This window comes from Oncorhynchus masou, unplaced genomic scaffold, assembly GCF_036934945.1.
Source record: "Oncorhynchus masou masou isolate Uvic2021 unplaced genomic scaffold, UVic_Omas_1.1 unplaced_scaffold_758, whole genome shotgun sequence".
In the NCBI taxonomy this organism is placed as follows: domain Eukaryota; kingdom Metazoa; phylum Chordata; class Actinopteri; order Salmoniformes; family Salmonidae; genus Oncorhynchus; species Oncorhynchus masou.
Window position 1 is genome coordinate 179,709 of NW_027014045.1, and position 19,360 is coordinate 199,068.

The window sequence follows — 19,360 nt, forward strand, 5'->3', positions numbered from 1 at the left end:
TCGATAGTGTTGTTAAGAAGGTAGAAACTAGGGCCTGCAGGACGTGCCTTGATAGTGTTGTTAGAGAAGGTAGAAACTAGGGCCTGTAGGAGCTGCCTTGTTGATAGTGTTGTTAAGAAAGGTAGAAACAAGGGCCTGTAGGACCTGCCTTGTCGATAGTGTTGTTAAGAAGGTAGAAACTAGGACCTGCCTTGTTGATAGTGCTGTTAAGAAGGTAGAAACTAGGGCCTGTAGGACCTGCCCTTGTTGATAGTGTTGTTAGAGAAGGTAGAAACTAGGGCCTGTGGGACGTGCCTTGTTGATAGTGTTGTTAAAAAGGTAGAAACTAGGGCCTATGGGATCGTGCCTTGTTGATAGTGCTGTTAAGAAGGTAGAAACTAGGGCCTGTAGGGCGTGCCTTGTTTATAGTGTTGTTAAGAAGGTAGAAACTAGGGCCTGTAGGACCTGCCTTGTTGATAGTGTTGTTAAGAAGGTAGAAACTAGGCCTGTAGGACCTGCCTTGTTGATAGTGTTGTTAGAAGGTAGAAACAAGGGCCTGTAGGGCGTGCCTTGTTGATAGTGTTGTTAAGAAGGTAGAAACTAGGGCCTGTAGGACGTGCCTTGTTGATAGTGTTGTTAAAGGTAGAAACTAGGGCCTGTAAGACGTGCCTTGTTGATAGTGTTGTTAAGAAGGTAGAAACTTGGGCCTGTAGGACCTGCCTTGTTGATAGTGTTGTTAAGAAGGTAGAAACTAGGGCCTGTAGGACCTGCCTTGTTGATAGTGTTGTTAAGAAGGTAGAAACTAGGGCCTGTAGGACCTGCCTTGTTGATAGTGTTGTTAAGAAGGTAGAAACTAGGACCTGCCTTGTTGATAGTGTTGTTAAGAAGGTAGAAACTAGGGCCTGTAGGACCTGCCTTGTTGATAGTGTTGTTAAGAAGGTAGAAACAAGGGCCTGTAGGACCTGCCTTGTCGATAGTGTTGTTAAGAAGGTAGAAACTAGGGCCTGTAGGACCTGCCTTGTTTATAGTGTTGTTAAGAAGGTAGAAACTAGGACCTGCCTTGTTGATAGTGCTGTTAAGAAGGTAGAAACGAGGGCCTGTAGGACCTGCCTTGTTGATAGTGTTGTTAAGAAGGTAGAACTAGGGCCTGTAGGACCTGCCTTGTTGATAGTGCTGTTAAGAAGGTAGAAACTAGAGCCTGTAGGACCTGCCTTGTTGATAGTGTTGTTAAGAAGGTAGAAACTAGGGCCTGCAGGACGTGCCTTGTTGATAGTGTTGTTAAGAAGGTAGAAACTTGGGCCTGTAGGACCTGCCTTGTTGATAGTGTTGTTAAGAAGGTAGAAACTAGGGCCTGTAGGACGTGCCTTGTTGATAGTGTTGTTAAGAAGGTAGAAACTAGGGCCTGTAGGACGTGCCTTGTTGATAGTGTTGTTAAGAAGGTAACTAACTATTAATATCACCACCACCATCATCTCTCCTGTAGGACACAATATCATCTCTCCTGGAGGACACAATATCATAAGACACTGTTACACTGTTGAATGATCCCGCAGTATCTGGAGTTCGAAGGTCAGGGGTTAGGGTTATTACCTGGGAAGAGGTCAGTACACCTCATGAAGGTCTCCCAGTAGATGAGGCCCAGGGTTATAGGTCAGGGTTATTACCTGGGAAGAGGTCAGTACACCTCATGAAGGTCTCCCAGTAGATGAGGCCCAGGGTTAGAGGTCAGGGTTATTACCTGGGAAGAGGTCAGTACACCTCATGAAGGTCTCCCAGTAGACGAGGCCCAGGGTTAGAGGTCAGGGTTATTACCTGGGAAGAGGTCAGTACACCTCATGAAGGTCTCCCAGTGAGCGAGACCCAGGGTTAGAGGTCAGTACACCTCATGAAGGTCTCCCAGTAGACCAGGCCCAGGGTTAGAGGTCAGGGTTATTACCTGGGAAGAGGTCAGTACACCTCATGAAGGTCTCCCAGTAGACGAGACCCAGGGTTAGAGGTCAGTACACCCTCATGAAGGTCTCCCAGTAGACCAGGCCCAGGGTTAGAGGTCAGGGTTATTACCTGGGGAAGAGGTCAGTACACCTCATGAAGGTCTCCCAGTAGACGAGACCCAGGGTTAGAGGTCAGTACACCTCATGAAGGTCTCCCAGTAGACCAGGCCCAGGGTTAGAGGTCAGGGTTATTACCTGGGAAGAGGTCAGTACACCTCATGAAGGTCTCCCAGTAGACCAGGCCCAGGGTTAGAGGTCAGAGGTTATTACCTGGGAAGAGGTCAGTACACCTCATGAAGGTCTCCCAGTAGACCAGGCCCAGGGTTAGGAGGTCAGGGTAATTACCTGGGAAGAGGTCAGTACACCTCATGAAGGTCTCCCAGTAGACGGGGACCCAGGGCATACATGTCCACCTGCTTCAGAGCAAACTCAGTCCCTCAGGTTCACCGCCCCCTCCAGAACCTCTGGGGCCATGTAGCGGACTGTACCCACCTGGAGAGAGACAGAATTAGAGAATAGGGTTTAAAGTCTGTCCATCTTAGAGCTGTGGCAGTACTTGCATTATTAGCTATCAAAAGAGGGTGTTGGCTAAGCAGACTGAGGGTGGTTTACAGATGAGACCCAGTGCCGGAGGAGCAGTCGTGGGACTTGACACTCACCTCGCTGATGTGGCGTTCTCCTCCTCTCCAGGCCTGGCCCCCTGGGGTTAGGGTTAGAGGTCAGAGGTTAGTGACTCACCTCACTGATGGCAGCGTTCTCCTCCTCCAGGCCTGACCAGGCGGTTCCCTGTCAGCTTCATGGACAGACCAAAGTCACTGATCACACACGTCCCGTCGTTCTTTACTAGAACATTCCTGCTATTCAGGTCTCTGTGAGATACGGCTGGCTTGTAGATGTCTGGGAGAGAGAGAGGGGGAGGGAGAGGGAGGAGAGAGGGAGGGAGGGAGGGAGAGATGGGAGAGAGAGAGAGAGAGAGAGAGGAGAGAAGGGGAGAGAGAGGAGAGAAAGGGGAGAGAGAGAAGAGGGGGAGGGGAGACAGAGAGGGAAGAGAGAGGGGGAAAGAGAGAGGGGGAGAGAGGGGGAGAAAGAGAGGGGAGAGACAGGGGAGAAAGAGAGGGGAGAGAGGGGGAGAAAGAGAGGGGGAGAGAGAGAGGAGAGAGGGGGAGAAAGAGAGGGAGAGAGAGGGGAGAGAGGGGGAGAAAGAGAGGGAAGAAAGAGAGGGGAGAGAGGGGGATAAAGAGAGGGGAGAGAGGGGGAGAAAGAGAGGGGAGAGAGGGGGAGAAGGAGAGGGGAGAGAGAGAGGAGAGAGGGGAGAGAGAGAGGAGAGAGAGAGAGGGGGAGAGAGGGGAGAGAGAGAGGGGGAGAGAGAGGGTGAGAGAGAGGGTGAGAGAGAGAGGGTGAGAGAGAGGGTGAGAGAGAGGGGAGAGAGAGGGGGGGAGAGAGGGGGAGAGAGGGAGAGAGAGGGGGAGAGAGGGGGAGAAAGAGGGGGAGAGAGGGGATAAAGAGAGGGGAGAGGGGGAGAAAGAGAGGGGAGAGAGGAGGAGAAAGAGAGGGAGTGAGGGGGAGAAGAGAGGGGAGAGAGAGAGGAGAGAGAGGGAGAGAGAGGGGGAGAGAGAGAGAGAGGGAGAGAGAGGGGAGAGAGAGGGGAGAGGGGGAGAGAGAGGGGGAGAGAGAGAGAGGAGAGAGAGGGGGAGAGAGAGAGGGAGAGAGAGGGGGGAGAGAGAGAGAGGGGAGAGAGAGGGGCGAGGAGGAGAGAGAGGAGAGAGGGGGAGAGAGAGAGAGGAGAGAGAGAGGGGAGAGAGAGGGGGGGAGAGAGAGGAGAGAGAGGGGATAGAGAGGGAGCGAGAGAGAGGAGAGAGGGGAGAGAGGGGAGAGAGAGGGGAGAGAGGGGAAGAAAGAGAGAGAGAGAAAAAGAAAGGCCCATTAGTCTCTGCATGTCACCATGATCGCTTGAAGCTCATTGCTGAATAACACAGTTACTGTAGAACCTATGATCTAACTGTAACAGTTACTGTAGAACCTATGATATAACTGTAACAGTTACTGTAGAACCTATGATCTAACTGTAACAGTTACTGTAGAACCTATGATCTAACTGTAACACAGTTACTGTAGAACCTATGATATAACTGTAACACAGTTACTGTAGAACCTATGATATAACTGTAACAGTTACTGTAGAACCTATGATATAACTGTAACAGTTACTGTAGAACCTATGATCTAACTGTAACAGTTACTGTAGAACCTATGATCTAACTGTAACACAGTTACTGTAGAACCTATGATATAACTGTAACAGTTACTGTAGAACCTATGATCTACCTGTAACACAGTTACTGTAGAACCTATGATATAATACCGTTACTGTAGAACCTATGATATAACTAACAGTTACTGTAGAACCTATGATCTAACTGTAACACAGTTACTGTAGAACCTATGATCTAACTGTAACACAGTTACTGTAGAACCTATGATCTAACTGTAACACAGTTACTGTAGAACCTATGATCTAACTGTAACACAGTTACTGTAGAACCTATGATCTAACTGTAACACAGTTACTGTAGAACCTATGATATAACTGTAACAGTTACTATAGAACCTATGATCTAACTGTAACACCGTTACTGTAGAACCTATGATATAACTGTAACCGTTACTGTAGAACCTATGATATAACTGTAACAGTTACTGTAGAACCTATGATATAACTGTAACAGTTACTGTAGAACCTATGATCTAACTGTAACACAGTTACTGTAGAACCTATGATCTAACTGTAACACAGTTACTGTAGAACCTATGATCTAACTGTAACACAGTTACTGTAGAACCTATGATCTAACTGTAACAGTTACTGTATAACCTATGATCTAACTGTAACACAGCTACTGTAGAACCTATGATCTAACTGTAACACAGCTACTGTAGAACCTATGATCTAACTGTAACACAGTTACTGTAGAACCTATGATCTAACTGTAACACAGTTACTGTAGAACCTATGATCTAACTGTAACACAGTTACTGTAGAACCTATGATCTAACTGTAACACAGTTACTGTAGAACCTATGATCTAACTGTAACACAGTTACTGTAGAACCTATGATATAACTGTAACAGTTACTGTAGAACCTATGATATAACTGTAACACAGTTACTGTAGAACCTATGATCTAACTGTAACACAGTTACTGTAGAACCTATGATCTAACTGTAACACAGTTACTGTAGAACCTATGATATAACTGTAACAGTTACTGTAGAACCTATGATCTAACTGTAACACAGTTACTGTAGAACCTATGATCTAACTGTAACACAGTTACTGTAGAACCTATGATCTAACTGTAACACAGTTACTGTAGAACCTATGATCTAACTGTAACAGTTACTGTAGAACCTATGATATAACTAACAGTTACTGTAGAACCTATGATATAACTGTAACACAGTTACTGTAGAACCTATGATCTAACTGTAACACAGTCAATACTATATTAAGGTACTATGGTTGAAGTATAATATTTCATTATATAACAGTAAATACTTCTTGAGTATGACGCTACAAGCTTGTCACACTTGAATTTGGGGAAAGCAAACGGCCCATTTTCTGTAAAGAACAGACAACGTAAAGACTGTAATCTTAGGGGGCGGCAGGGTTGCCTAGTGGTTAGAGCATGACTTGCCTAGTAAAATTAAGGTAAAAAAAATCTGTCTTCGTTATCAAAATGCTCAACTTAATTGGCCTAAATTATTGGCACCAGTGGAGAGCATCGGTCCCCGGTGAGTGGCTCCAGGCGCATATTCACTCTTTATCATTGTTGGCTCAGTGCCACTTGAACAGCAACATCCTCCTCCAGTTTATTATTCTACTTGTGTCTCCCCTTCTCATAGGCCATATGGACACTGCTTTTATTGGTCAGTTGGTCAGTGTGAGTACAGTAGGCTACTCTGTCATTTGTCCAAGTAAAAACAGATTCTGCTAATGTCTCCAGTCATATAAAGTGTAGTAGAATTGCATGAATTGTCATCAGAGGGCTGATATTAATGCTATAAATGCCAGTCTCTCTTGGCGAAGAGTTGAGGAGAGACTGACTGCATGACTTCTTCTTTTATTAAGAAAGAGGAATGTGTCGAAAATCCCAAAATGTGTTTGCATAGTCAATTTACACACAGCTCTGACACACACACTTCTCCCAAAAGACATACCACCAGGGTCTTTTCACAGTCCCCAAATCCAGAACAAATTGAAGATAGCATACAGTATTATATAGGGCTCTTATTGCATGGAACTTCCTTCCATCTCATATTGCTCAAATAAACAGCAAACCTGGTTTAAAAAAACAGAAAGAAACGCCTCCCCTGTTGGACCGAGATAGTTTGTGTGTATGTATTGATATGTGGACTACGTGTGCCTTTTTAAAAAATGTATGTAGTTCTGTCCTTGAGCTGTTCTTGTCGATTATTGTTCTGTATATTCTGTCATGCTGTATTAGGTCATTCTGTATTAGGTCATTCTGTATTAGGTCATTCTGTATTAGGTCATTCTGTATTACGTCATTCTTTATTACGTCATTCTTTATTACGTCATTCTGTATAATGTCATTCTGTATTATGTCATTCTGTATTAGGTCATTCTGTATTAGGTCATTCTGTATTAGGTCATTCTGTATTACGTCATTCTGTATTACGTCATTCTGTATTATGTCATTCTGTATTATGTCATTCTGTATTATGTCATTCTGTATTACGTCATTCTGTATTATGTCATTCTGTATTTAGTCATTCTGTATTACGTCATTCTGTATTATGTCATTCTGTCATTCTGTATTTAGTCATTCTGTATTACGTCATTCTGTATTATGTCATTCTGTCATTCTGTATTATGTCATTTTGTCATTTTGTATTATGTCATTCTGTATTATGTCATTCTGTATTATGTCATTCTGTATTACGTCATTCTGTATTATGTCATTCTGTATTTAGTCATTCTGTATTATGTCATTCTGTATTCGGTCATTCTGTATTATGTCATTCTGTATTATGTCATTCTGTATTATGTCATTCTGTATTATGTCATTCTGTATTATGTCATACTGTATTATGTCATTCTGTATTATGTCATTCTGTCATTCTGTATTTAGTCATTCTGTATTACGTCATTCTGTATTATGTCATTCTGTCATTCTGTATTATGTCATTTTGTCATTTTGTATTATGTCATTCTGTATTATGTCATTCTGTATTATGTCATTCTGTATTACGTCATTCTGTATTATGTCATTCTGTCATTCTGTATTTAGTCATTCTGTATTATGTCATTCTGTATTCGGTCATTCTGTATTATGTCATTCTGTATTATGTCATTCTGTATTATGTCATTCTGTATTATGTCATTCTGTATTATGTCATTCTGTATTCGGTCATTCTGTATTATGTCATTCTGTATTATGTCATTATGTCATTCTGTATTATGTCATTCTGTATTATGTCATTCTGTATTATGTCATTCTGTATTATGTCATACTGTATTATGTCATTCTGTATTATGTCATACTGTATTATGTCATTCTGTATTATGTCATTATGTCATTCTGTATTATGTCATACTGTATTATGTCATACTGTATTATGTCATTCTGTATTCGGTCATTCTGTATTATGTCATACTGTATTATGTCATTCTGTATTATGTCATTCTGTATTATGTCATTCTGTATATAAATACCAAACACCTCATAGAGCATCATTCATACTGTATAGACAGACAGACTGCCCCATAGAGCACCATTCATACTGTATAGACAGACTGCCCCATAGAGCACCATTCATACTGTATAGACAGACAGACTGCCCCATAGAGCATCATCCATTCTGTATAGACATTCATACTGTATAGACAGACAGACTGCCCCATAGAGCACCATTCATACTGTAGACAGACAGACTGCCCCATAGAGCACCATTCATACTGTATAGACAGACTGCCACATAGAGCACCATTCGTACTGTATAGACAGACAGACTGCCCCATAGAGCACCATTCATACTGTATAGACAGATATACTGCCCTATAGAGCACCATTCATACTGTATAGACAGACAGACTGCACCATAGAGCACCATTCATACTGTATAGACAGACAGACTGCCCCATAGAGAACCATTCATACTGAAGACAGACAGACTGCCCCATAGAGCATCATTCATACTGTATAGACAGACAGACTGCCCCATAGAGCACCATTCATACTGTATAGACAGACTGCCCCATAGAGCACCATTCATACTGTATAGACAGACAGACTGCCCCATAGAGCATCATCCATTCTGTATAGACATTCATACTGTATAGACAGACAGACTGCCCCATAGAGCACCATTCATACTGTAGACAGACAGACTGCCCCATAGAGCACCATTCATACTGTATAGACAGACAGACTGCCCCATAGAGAACCATTCATACTGAAGACAGACAGACTGCCCCATAGAGCATCATTCATACTGTATAGACAGACAGACTGCCCCATAGAGCACCATTCATACTGTATAGACAGACTGCCCCAAAGAGCATCATTCATACTGTATAGACAGACAGACTGCCCCATAGAGCACCATTCATACTGCTTAGACAGACAGACTGTCCTATAGAGCATCATTCATACAGTATAGACAGACTGCCCCATAGAGCACCATTCATACTGTATAGACAGACTGCCACATAGAGCACCATTCATACTGTATAGACAGACTGCCACATAGAGCACCATTCATACTGTATAGACAGACTGCCCCATAGAGCACCATTCATACTGTGTAGACAGACTGCCCCATAGAGCCCCATTCATACTGTATAGACAGACTGCCACATAGAGCACCATTCATACTGTATAGACAGACTGCCCCATAGAGCACCATTCATACTGTATAGACAGACTGCCCCATAGAGCACCATTCATACTGTGTAGACAGACTGCCCCATAGAGCCCCATTCATACTGTATAGACAGACTGCCACATAGAGCACCATTCATACTGTATAGACAGACTGACTGCCCCATAGAGCACCATTCATACTGTATAGACAGACTGACTGCCCCATAGAGCACCATTCATACTGTATAGACAGACTGCCCCATAGAGCACCATTCATACTGTATAGACAGACTGACTGCCCCATAGAGCACCATTCATACTGTATAGACAGACTGACTGCCCCATAGAGCACCATTCATACTGTATAGACAGACAGACTGCCCCATAGAGCATCATTCATACTGTATAGACTGACTGCCCCATAGAGCACCATTCATACTGTATAGACTGACTGCCCCATAGAGCACCATTCATACTGTAGAGACAGACTGCCCCATAGAGCACCATTCATACTGTATAGACAGACTGCCCCATAGAGCACCATTCATACTGTATAGACAGACAGACTGCCCCATAGAGCATCATTCATACTGTATAGACAGACTGCCCCATAGAGCACCATTCATACTGTAGAGACAGACTGCCCCATAGAGCACCATTCATACTGTATAGACAGACAGACTGCCCCATAGAGCACCATTCATACTGTATAGACAGACAGACTGCCCCATAGAGCAACATTCATACTGTATAGACAGACTGCCACATAGAGCACCATTCATACTGTATAGACAGACTGCCCCATAGAGCACCATTCATACTGTATAGACTGACAGACTGCCCCATAGAGCACCATTCATACTGTATAGACAGACTGCCACATAGAGCACCATTCATACTGTATAGATAGACAGACTGCCCCATAGAGCACCATTCATACTGTATAGACAGACTGCCCCATAGATCACCATTCATACTGTATAGACAGACTGCCCCATAGAGCACCATTCATACTGTATAGACAGACAGACTGCCCCATAGAGCACCATTCATACTGTATAGACACATTGCCCCATAGAGCACCATTCATACTGTATAGACAGACTGCCCCATAGATCACCATTCATACTGTATAGACAGACTGCCCCATAGAGCACCATTCATACTGTATAGACAGACAGACTGCCCCATAGAGCACCATTCATACTGTATAGACAGACTGCCCCATAGAGCCCCATTCATACTGTATAGACAGACTGCCCCATAGAGCACCATTCATACTGTATAGACAGACTGCCCCATAGATCACCATTCATACTGTATAGACAGACTGCCCCATAGATCACCATTCATACTGTATAGACAGACTGCCCCATAGAGCACCATTCATACTGTATAGACAGACAGACTGCCCCATAGAGCACCATTCATACTGTATAGACAGACAGACTGCCCCATAGAGCACCATTCATACTGTATAGACAGACTGCCCCATAGAGCCCCATTCATACTGTATAGACAGACTGCCCCATAGAGCCCCATTCATACTGTATAGACAGACTGCCCCATAGAGCACCATTCATACTGTATAGACAGACAGACTGCCCCATAGAGCACCATCCATACTGTATAGACAGACTGCCCCATAGAGCACCATTCATACTGTATAGACAGACAGACTGCCCCATAGAGCACCATCCATACTGTGTAGACAGACTGCCCCATAGAGCACCATTCATACTGTATGTGAGTGAACCAGCCGTCTGTCTGACAGTCTGACCCAGATGTTCACATTAGCTGCTTCAACCATAAAAGAGGGTGTGTGTGTGTGTGTGTGTGTGTGTGTGTGTGTGTGTGTGTGTGTGTGTGTGTGTGTGTGTGTGTGTGTGTGTGTGTGTGTGTGTGTGTGTGTGTGTGTGTGTGTGTGTGTGTGTGTGTGTGTGTGTGACGTGCTTCCTTCCGTCTGGCTGTTGAGTTGGCACCCTGTCTCCTGCCTCCACATGGCTGAGCTCAAAACACACAGCCAACCCAGACCACAACCTAGTTGAGAACTAGACCAGGTACAGCCAGAGATAAGGGGTCAACCCAGACCACAACCTAGTAGGGAATAGGACACTATGTAAGGGAATAGGACACTATGTAGGGAATAGGACACTATGTAGGGAATAGGACACTATGTAGGGAATAGGACACTATGTAGGGAATAGGACACTATGTAGGGAATAGGACACTATGTAGGGAATAGGACACTATGTAGGGAATAGGACACTATGTAGGGAATAGGACACTATGTAGGGAATAGGACACTATGTAGGGAATAGGACACTATGGAGGGAATAGGACACTATGTAGGGAATAGGACACTATGGAGGGAATAGGACACTATGTAGGGAATAGGACACTATGGAGGGAATAGGACACTATGTAGGGAATAGGACACTATGTAGGGAATAGGACACTATGTAGGGAATAGGACACTATGGAGGGAATAGGACACTATGTAGGGAATAGGACACTATGGAGGAATAGGACACTATGTAGGGAATAGGACACTATGGAGGGAATAGGACACTATGTAGGGAATAGGATGCCATTTGGGACGGAAGCTGTCAGAAACCTTTATTGGACATTAAAATTATACTTATCTCTTTGTTTTAAACATTTAAGAAGCAAAAGCAAATATGTGATGTATTTATAACATATATATGTAACGGATAAAGTCGTACTGGATTTGTCACATTTGTTACAGGGGTCCTAGTTGTCTAGGGGTCCTAGTTACATGGTCTGTAACCTGACTGTCTAGAGGTCCTAGCTACATGGTCTGTAACCTGACTGTCTAGTGGTCCTAGCTACATGGTCTGTAACCTGACTGTCTAGTGGTCCTAGCTACATGGTCTGTAACCTGACTGTCTAGGGGTCCTAGTTACATGGTCTGTAACCTGACTGTCTAGGGGTCCTAGCTACATGGTCTGTAACCTGACTGTCTAGGGTCCTAGTTACATGGTCTGTAACCTGACTGTCTAGGGGTCCTAGCTACATGGTCTGTAACCTGACTCATCATGTCTAGGGGTCCTAGCTACATGGTCTGTAACCTGACTGTCTAGAGGTCCTAGTTACATGGTCTGTAACCTGACTGTCTAGGGGTCCTAGCTACATGGTCTGTAACCTGACTGTCTAGGGGTCCTAGTTACATGGTCTGTAACCTGACTCATTATGTCTAGGGGTCCTAGCTACATGGTCTGTAACCTGACTGTCTAGGTGTCCTAGCTACATGGTCTGTAACCTGACTGTCTAGGTGTCCTAGTTACATGGTCTGTAGCCTGACTGTCTAGAGGTCCTAGCTACATGGTCTGTAACCTGACTGTCTAGGGGTCCTAGCTACATGGTCTGTAACCTGACTGTCTAGAGGTCCTAGTTACATGGTCTGTAACCTGACTGTCTAGAGGTCCTAGTTACATGGTCTGTAACCTGACTGTCTAGGGGTCCTAGTTACATGGTCTGTAACCTGACTGTCTAGGGGTCCTAGTTACATGGTCTGTAACCTGACTCATTATGTCTAGGGGTCCTAGCTACATGGTCTGTAACCTGACTGTCTAGGGGTCCTAGTTACATGGTCTGTAACCTGACTGTCTAGAGGTCCTAGCTACATGGTCTGTAACCTGACTGTCTAGGGGTCCTAGTTACATGGTCTGTAACCTGACTGTCTAGAGGTCCTAGCTACATGGTCTGTAACCTGACTCATCATGTCTAGGGGTCCTAGTTACATGGTCTGTAACCTGACTGTCTAGAGGTCCTAGCTACATGGTCTGTAACCTGACTGTCTAGGGGTCCTAGTTACATGGTCTGTAACCTGACTGTCTAGAGGTCCTAGCTACATGGCCTGTAACCTGACTGTCTAGGGGTCCTAGCTACATGGTCTGTAACCTGACTGTCTAGGGGTCCTAGCTACATGGTCTGTAACCTGACTGTCTAGGGGTCCTAGCTACATGATCTGTAACCTGATTCATTATGTCTAGGGGTCCTAGCTACATGGTCTGTAACCTGACTGTCTAGGGGTCCTAGTTACATGGTCTGTAACCTGACTCATTATGTCTAGGGGTCCTAGCTACATGGTCTGTAACCTGACTGTCTAGGTGTCCTAGTTACATGGTCTGTAACCTGACTGTCTAGAGGTCCTAGCTACATGGTCTGTAACCTGACTGTCTAGGGGTCCTAGCTACATGGTCTGTAACCTGACTGTCTAGGGGTCTTAGCTGCATGGTCTGTAACCTGACTGTCTAGAGGTCCTAGCTACATGGTCTGTAACCTGACTCATCATGTCTAGGGGTCCTAGTTACATGGTCTGTAACCTGACTGTCTAGAGGTCCTAGCTACATGGTCTGTAACCTGACTGTCTAGGGGTCCTAGTTACATGGTCTGTAACCTGACTGTCTAGAGGTCCAAGCTACATGGCCTGTAACCTGACTGTCTAGGGGTCCTAGCTACATGGTCTGTAACCTGACTGTCTAGAGGTCCTAGCTACATGGTCTGTAACCTGACTGTCTAGAGGTCCTAGTTACATGGTCTGTAACCTGACTCATTATGTCTAGGGGTCCTAGCTACATGGTCTGTAACCTGACTGTCTAGGGGTCCTAGCTACATGGTCTGTAACCTGACTGTCTAGGGTCCTAGCTACATGGTCTGTAACCTGACTCATTATGTCTAGGGGTCCTAGCTACATGGTCTGTAACCTGACTGTCTAGTGGTCCTAGCTACATGGTCTGTAACCTGACTGTCTAGTGGTCCTAGCTACATGGTCTGTAACCTGACTGTCTAGAGGTCCTAGCTACATGGTCTGTAACCTGACTGTCTAGGGTCCTAGCTACATGGTCTGTAACCTGACTCATTATGTCTAGGGGTCCTAGCTACATGGTCTGTAACCTGACTGTCTAGGGGTCCTAGCTACATGGTCTGTAACCTGACTGTCTAGGGGTCCTAGTTACATGGTCTGTAACCTGACTGTCTAGGGGTCCTAGCTACATGGTCTGTAACCTGACTGTCTAGGGGTCCTAGTTACATGGTCTGTAACCTGACTCATTATGTCTAGGGGTCCTAGTTACATGGTCTGTAACCTGACTTGTTATGTCTAGGGGTCCTAGCTACATAGTCTGTAACCTGACTCATTATGTCTAGGGGTCCTAGCTACATGGTCTGTAATCTGACTGTCTAGAGGTCCTAGCTACATGGTCTGTAACCTGACTCATTATGTCTAGGGGTCCTAGCTACATGGTCTGTAACCTGACTGTCTAGGGGTCCTAGTTACATGGTCTGTAACCTGACTGTCTAGGGGTCCTAGTTACATGGTCTGTAACCTGACTGTCTAGAGGTCCTAGCTACATGGTCTGTAACCTGACTCATCATGTCTAGGGTCCTAGCTACATGGTCTGTAACCTGACTGTCTAGGGGTCCTAGCTACATGGTCTGTAACCTGACTGTCTAGGGGTCCTAGTTACATGGTCTGTAACCTCGCTCATTATGTCTAGGGGTCCTAGCTACATGGTCTGTAACCTGACTGTCTAGGGGTCCTAGCTACATGGTCTGTAACCTGACTCATTATGTCTAGGGGTCCTAGTTACATGGTCTGTAACCTGACTCATTATGTCTAGTGGTCCTAGCTACATGGTCTGTAACCTGACTGTCTAGAGGTCCTAGCTACATAGTCTGTAACCTGACTCATTATGTCTAGTGGTCCTAGCTACATGGTCTGTAACCTGACTGTCTAGGGGTCCTAGTTACATGGTCTGTAACCTGACTCATCATGTCTAGGGGTCCTAGCTACATGGTCTGTAACCTGACTGTCTAGTGGTCCTAGCTACATAGTCTGTAACCTGACTCATTATGTCTAGTGGTCCTAGTTACATGGTCTGTAACCTGACTGTCTAGAGGTCCTAGTTACATGGTCTGTAACCTGACTCATCATGTCTAGGGGTCCTAGCTACATGGTCTGTAACCTGACTGTCTAGGGGTCCTAGTTACATGGTCTGTAACCTGACTGTCTAGGGGTCCTAGTTACATGGTCTGTAACCTGACTGTCTAGGGGTCCTAGCTACATGGTCTGTAACCTGACTGTCTAGGGGTCCTAGTTACATGGTCTGTAACCTGACTGTCTAGGGTCCTAGCTACATGGTCTGTAACCTGACTCATCATGTCTAGGGGTCCTAGCTACATGGTCTGTAACCTGACTCATTATGTCTAGGGGTCCTAGTTACATGGTCTGTAACCTGACTGTCTAGGGTCCTAGCTACATGGTCTGTAACCTGACTCATTATGTCTAGGGGTCCTAGTTACATGGTCTTTAACCTGACTGTCTAGGGGTCCTAGCTACATGGTCTGTAACCTGACTGTCTAGAGGTCCTAGCTACATGGTCTGTAACCTGACTGTCTAGGGGTCCTAGTTACATGGTCTGTAACCTGACTGTCTAGAGGTCCTAGTTACATGGTCTGTAACCTGACTCATTATGTCTAGGGGTCCTAGTTACATGGTCTGTAACCTGACTCATTATGTCTAGGGGTCCTAGCTACATGGTCTGTAACCTGACTGTCTAGGGGTCCTAGTTACATGGTCTGTAACCTGACTCATTATGTCTAGGGGTCCTAGTTACATGGTCTGTAACCTGACTGTCTAGGGTCCTAGCTACATGGTCTGTAACCTGACTCATTATGTCTAGGGGTCCTAGTTACATGGTCTGTAACCTGACTGTCTAGGGTCCTAGCTACATGGTCTGTAACCTGACTCATTATGTCTAGGGGTCCTAGTTACATGGTCTGTAACCTGACTGTCTAGGGGTCCTAGTTACATGGTCTGTAACCTGACTGTCTAGAGGTCCTAGCTACATGGTCTGTAACCTGACTGTCTAGGGGTCCTAGTTACATGGTCTGTAACCTGACTGTCTAGAGGTCCTAGTTACATGGTCTGTAACCTGACTCATTATGTCTAGGGGTCCTAGCTACATGGTCTGTAACCTGACTGTCTAGAGGGCCTAGCTACATGGTCTGTAACCTGACTGTCTAGGGGTCCTAGTTACATGGTCTGTAACCTGACTGTCTAGAGGTCCTAGCTACATGGTCTGTAACCTGACTGTCTAGGGGTCCTAGTTACATGGTCTGTAACCTGACTGTCTAGAGGTCCTAGTTACATGGTCTGTAACCTGACTCATTATGTCTAGGGGTCCTAGCTACATGGTCTGTAACCTGACTGTCTAGGGGTCCTAGTTACATGGTCTGTAACCTGACTGTCTAGGGGTCCTAGTTACATGGTCTGTAACCTGACTGTCTAGGGGTCCTAGTTACATGGTCTGTAACCTGACTGTCTAGGGGTCCTAGCTACATGGTCTGTAACCTGACTGTCTAGGGTCCTAGTTACATGGTCTGTAACCTGACTGTCTAGAGGTCCTAGTTACATGGTCTGTAACCTGACTGTCTAGAGGTCCTAGCTACATGGTCTGTAACCTGACTGTCTAGGGGTCCTAGTTACATGGTCTGTAACCTGACTGTCTAGAGGTCCTAGTTACATGGTCTGTAACCTGACTCATTATGTCTAGGGGTCCTAGCTACATGGTCTGTAACCTGACTGTCTAGGGGTCCTAGTTACATGGTCTGTAACCTGACTGTCTAGGGGTCCTAGTTACATGGTCTGTAACCTGACTGTCTAGGGGTCCTAGTTACATGGTCTGTAACCTGACTGTCTAGGGGTCCTAGCTACATGGTCTGTAACCTGACTGTCTAGGGGTCCTAGCTCCATGGTCTGTAACCTGACTCATTATGTCTAGGGGTCCTAGTTACATGGTCTGTAACCTGACTGTCTAGAGGTCCTAGCTACATGGTCTGTAACCTGACTGTCTAGGGGTCCTAGCTACATGGTCTGTAACCTGACTGTCTAGGGTCCTAGCTACATGGTCTGTAACCTGACTGTCTAGGGGTCCTAGTTACATGGTCTGTAACCTGACTGTCTAGGGGCCCTAGCTCCATGGTCTGTAACCTGACTCATTATGTCTAGGGGTCCTAGTTACATGGTCTGTAACCTGACTCATTATGTCTAGGGGTCCTAGTTACATGGTCTGTAACCTGACTGTCTAGGGGTCCTAGATACATGGTCTGTAACCTGACTGTCTAGGGGTCCTAGCTACATGGTCTGTAACCTGACTGTCTAGGGGTCCTAGTTACATGGTCTGTAACCTGACTGTCTAGAGGTCCTAGCTACATGGTCTGTAACCTGACTGTCTAGAGGTCCTAGCTACATGGTCTGTAACCTGACTCGCTAAGTCTAGGGGTCCTAGTTACATGGTCTGTAACCTGACTGTCTAGGGGTCCTAGCTACATGGTCTGTAACCTGACTGTCTAGGGGTCCTAGCTACATGGTCTGTAACCTGACTCGCTAAGTCTAGGGGTCCTAGTTACATGGTCTGTAACCTGACTGTCTAGGGGTCCTAGCTACATGGTCTGTAACCTGACTGTCTAGAGGTCCTAGCTACATGGTCTGTAACCTGACTCGCTAAGTCTAGGGGTCCTAGTTACATGGTCTGTAACCTGACTGTCTAGGGGTCCTAGCTACATGGTCTGTAACCTGACTGTCTAGAGGTCCTAGCTACATGGCCTGTAACCTGACTCATTATGTCTAGGGGTCCTAGCTACATGGTCTGTAACCTGACTGTCTAGGGGTCCTAGCTACATGGTCTGTAACCTGACTCATTATGTCTAGGGGTCCTAGCTACATGGTCTGTAACCTGACTGTCTAGAGGTCCTAGCTACATGGTCTGTAACCTGACTGTCTAGGGGTCCTAGTTACATGGTCTGTAACCTGACTCATTATGTCTAGGGGTCCTAGTTACATGGTTTGTAACCTGACTGTCTAGAGGTCCTAGCTACATGGTCTGTAACCTGACTGTCTAGGGTCCTAGTTACATGGTCTGTAACCTGACTGTCTAGAGGTCCTAGCTACATGGTCTGTAACCTGACTCTCTAGGGGTCCTAGCTACATGGTCTGTAACCTGACTGTCTAGGGGTCCTAGCTACATGGTCTGTAACCGGTTCCGGGTTGGAGCGAGCGGTCGCATCTACACTTCGGTCCGCAGGTAGTATAACTTTTCATTACATTTCCATTACATTTCATTATAGTACAACGGTTTGATTTGTCTAATCTTAGCAATTTCTTCTTAGCTAGCTACATAGCCGTCTTTGTATCAAAGATAATTGCGTAATTATCGTATTTCGTCGTCCTAACGTAGTCTACACTGCTATCTGCCCAGCAGCTAGCTAACGTCTACCGTCTACTAGCACTGTAGAAACTATTACACTCAACTGAACGACTCGATTAGTGTAGTGTTAGCTAGCTACATAGTTGTCTTTGCTGTCTTCGTATCCAAGATAATTGTGTAGTTTAGAGTGTGTAGACTTAGAGTGATTTTCTTAATTTACCGAGGTTAGCTAGCCAGCTATTTGTCGTCCTTAACGTAAGAGATACTGCTAGCTAGCTAGCCAACAGCTAGCCAACGTCTACCGAAATAACTTCAACAACCCGGTCAACATTCCGCTTCGCTCCACAGGTAGTATCACATTTTCATTTCACTTCATTACAGTACAACGGTTTGATTTGTTTGATCGTAGCTAGCTAGCTACATAGCCGTCTTTGTTCTAAGACAATTGTGTAGTCTAGAGCTATTTTCTAGGTTAGCTAGCCAGCTATTGTCGTTCTTCTAACGTAACGTAACGTAATCAACACTGCTAGCTAGCCAGCTAGCCCCCGAATAGCAGCACTGTAGAAACTATTACACTCGACGGAACGACTTGATTAGTGTAGTGTCAACAACGCAGCCACTGCCAGCTAGCCTACTCCAGCAGTACTGTATCATTTCAATCATTTTAGTCAATAAGATTCTTGCTACGTAAGCTTAACTTTCTGAACATTCGAGACGTGTAGTCCACTTGTCATTCCAATCTCCTTTGCATTAGCGTAGCCTCTTCTGTAGCCTGTCAACTATGTGTCTATCTATCCCTGTTCTCTCCTCTCTGCACAGACCATACAAACGCTCCACACCGCGTGGCCGCGGCCACCCTAATCTGGTGGTCCCAGCGCGCACGACCCACGTGGAGTTCCAGGTCTCCGGTAGCCTCTGGAACTGCCGATCTGCGGCCAACAAGGCAGAGTTCATCTCAGCCTATGCCTCCCTCCAGTCCCTCGACTTCTTAGCACTGACGGAAACATGGATCACCACAGATAACACTGCTACTCCTACTGCTCTCTCTTCGTCCGCCCACGTGTTCTCGCACACCCCGAGAGCTTCTGGTCAGCGGGGTGGTGGCACCGGGATCCTCATCTCTTCCAAGTGGTCATTCTCTCTTTCTCCCCTTACCCATCTGTCTATCGCCTCCTTTGAATTCCATGCTGTCACAGTTACCAGCCCTTTCAAGCTTAACATCCTTATCATTTATCGCCCTCCAGGTTCCCTCGGAGAGTTCATCAATGA

General features: G+C 45.4%; 1 pseudogene; it reads right to left on the minus strand.

The window, feature by feature from the left end:
- Positions 1-2,326: 2,326 nt before the first annotated feature.
- LOC135537370 (bone morphogenetic protein receptor type-2-like) overlaps positions 2,327-19,360 on the minus strand; it is a 123,560-nt pseudogene continuing 106,526 nt past the window's right edge.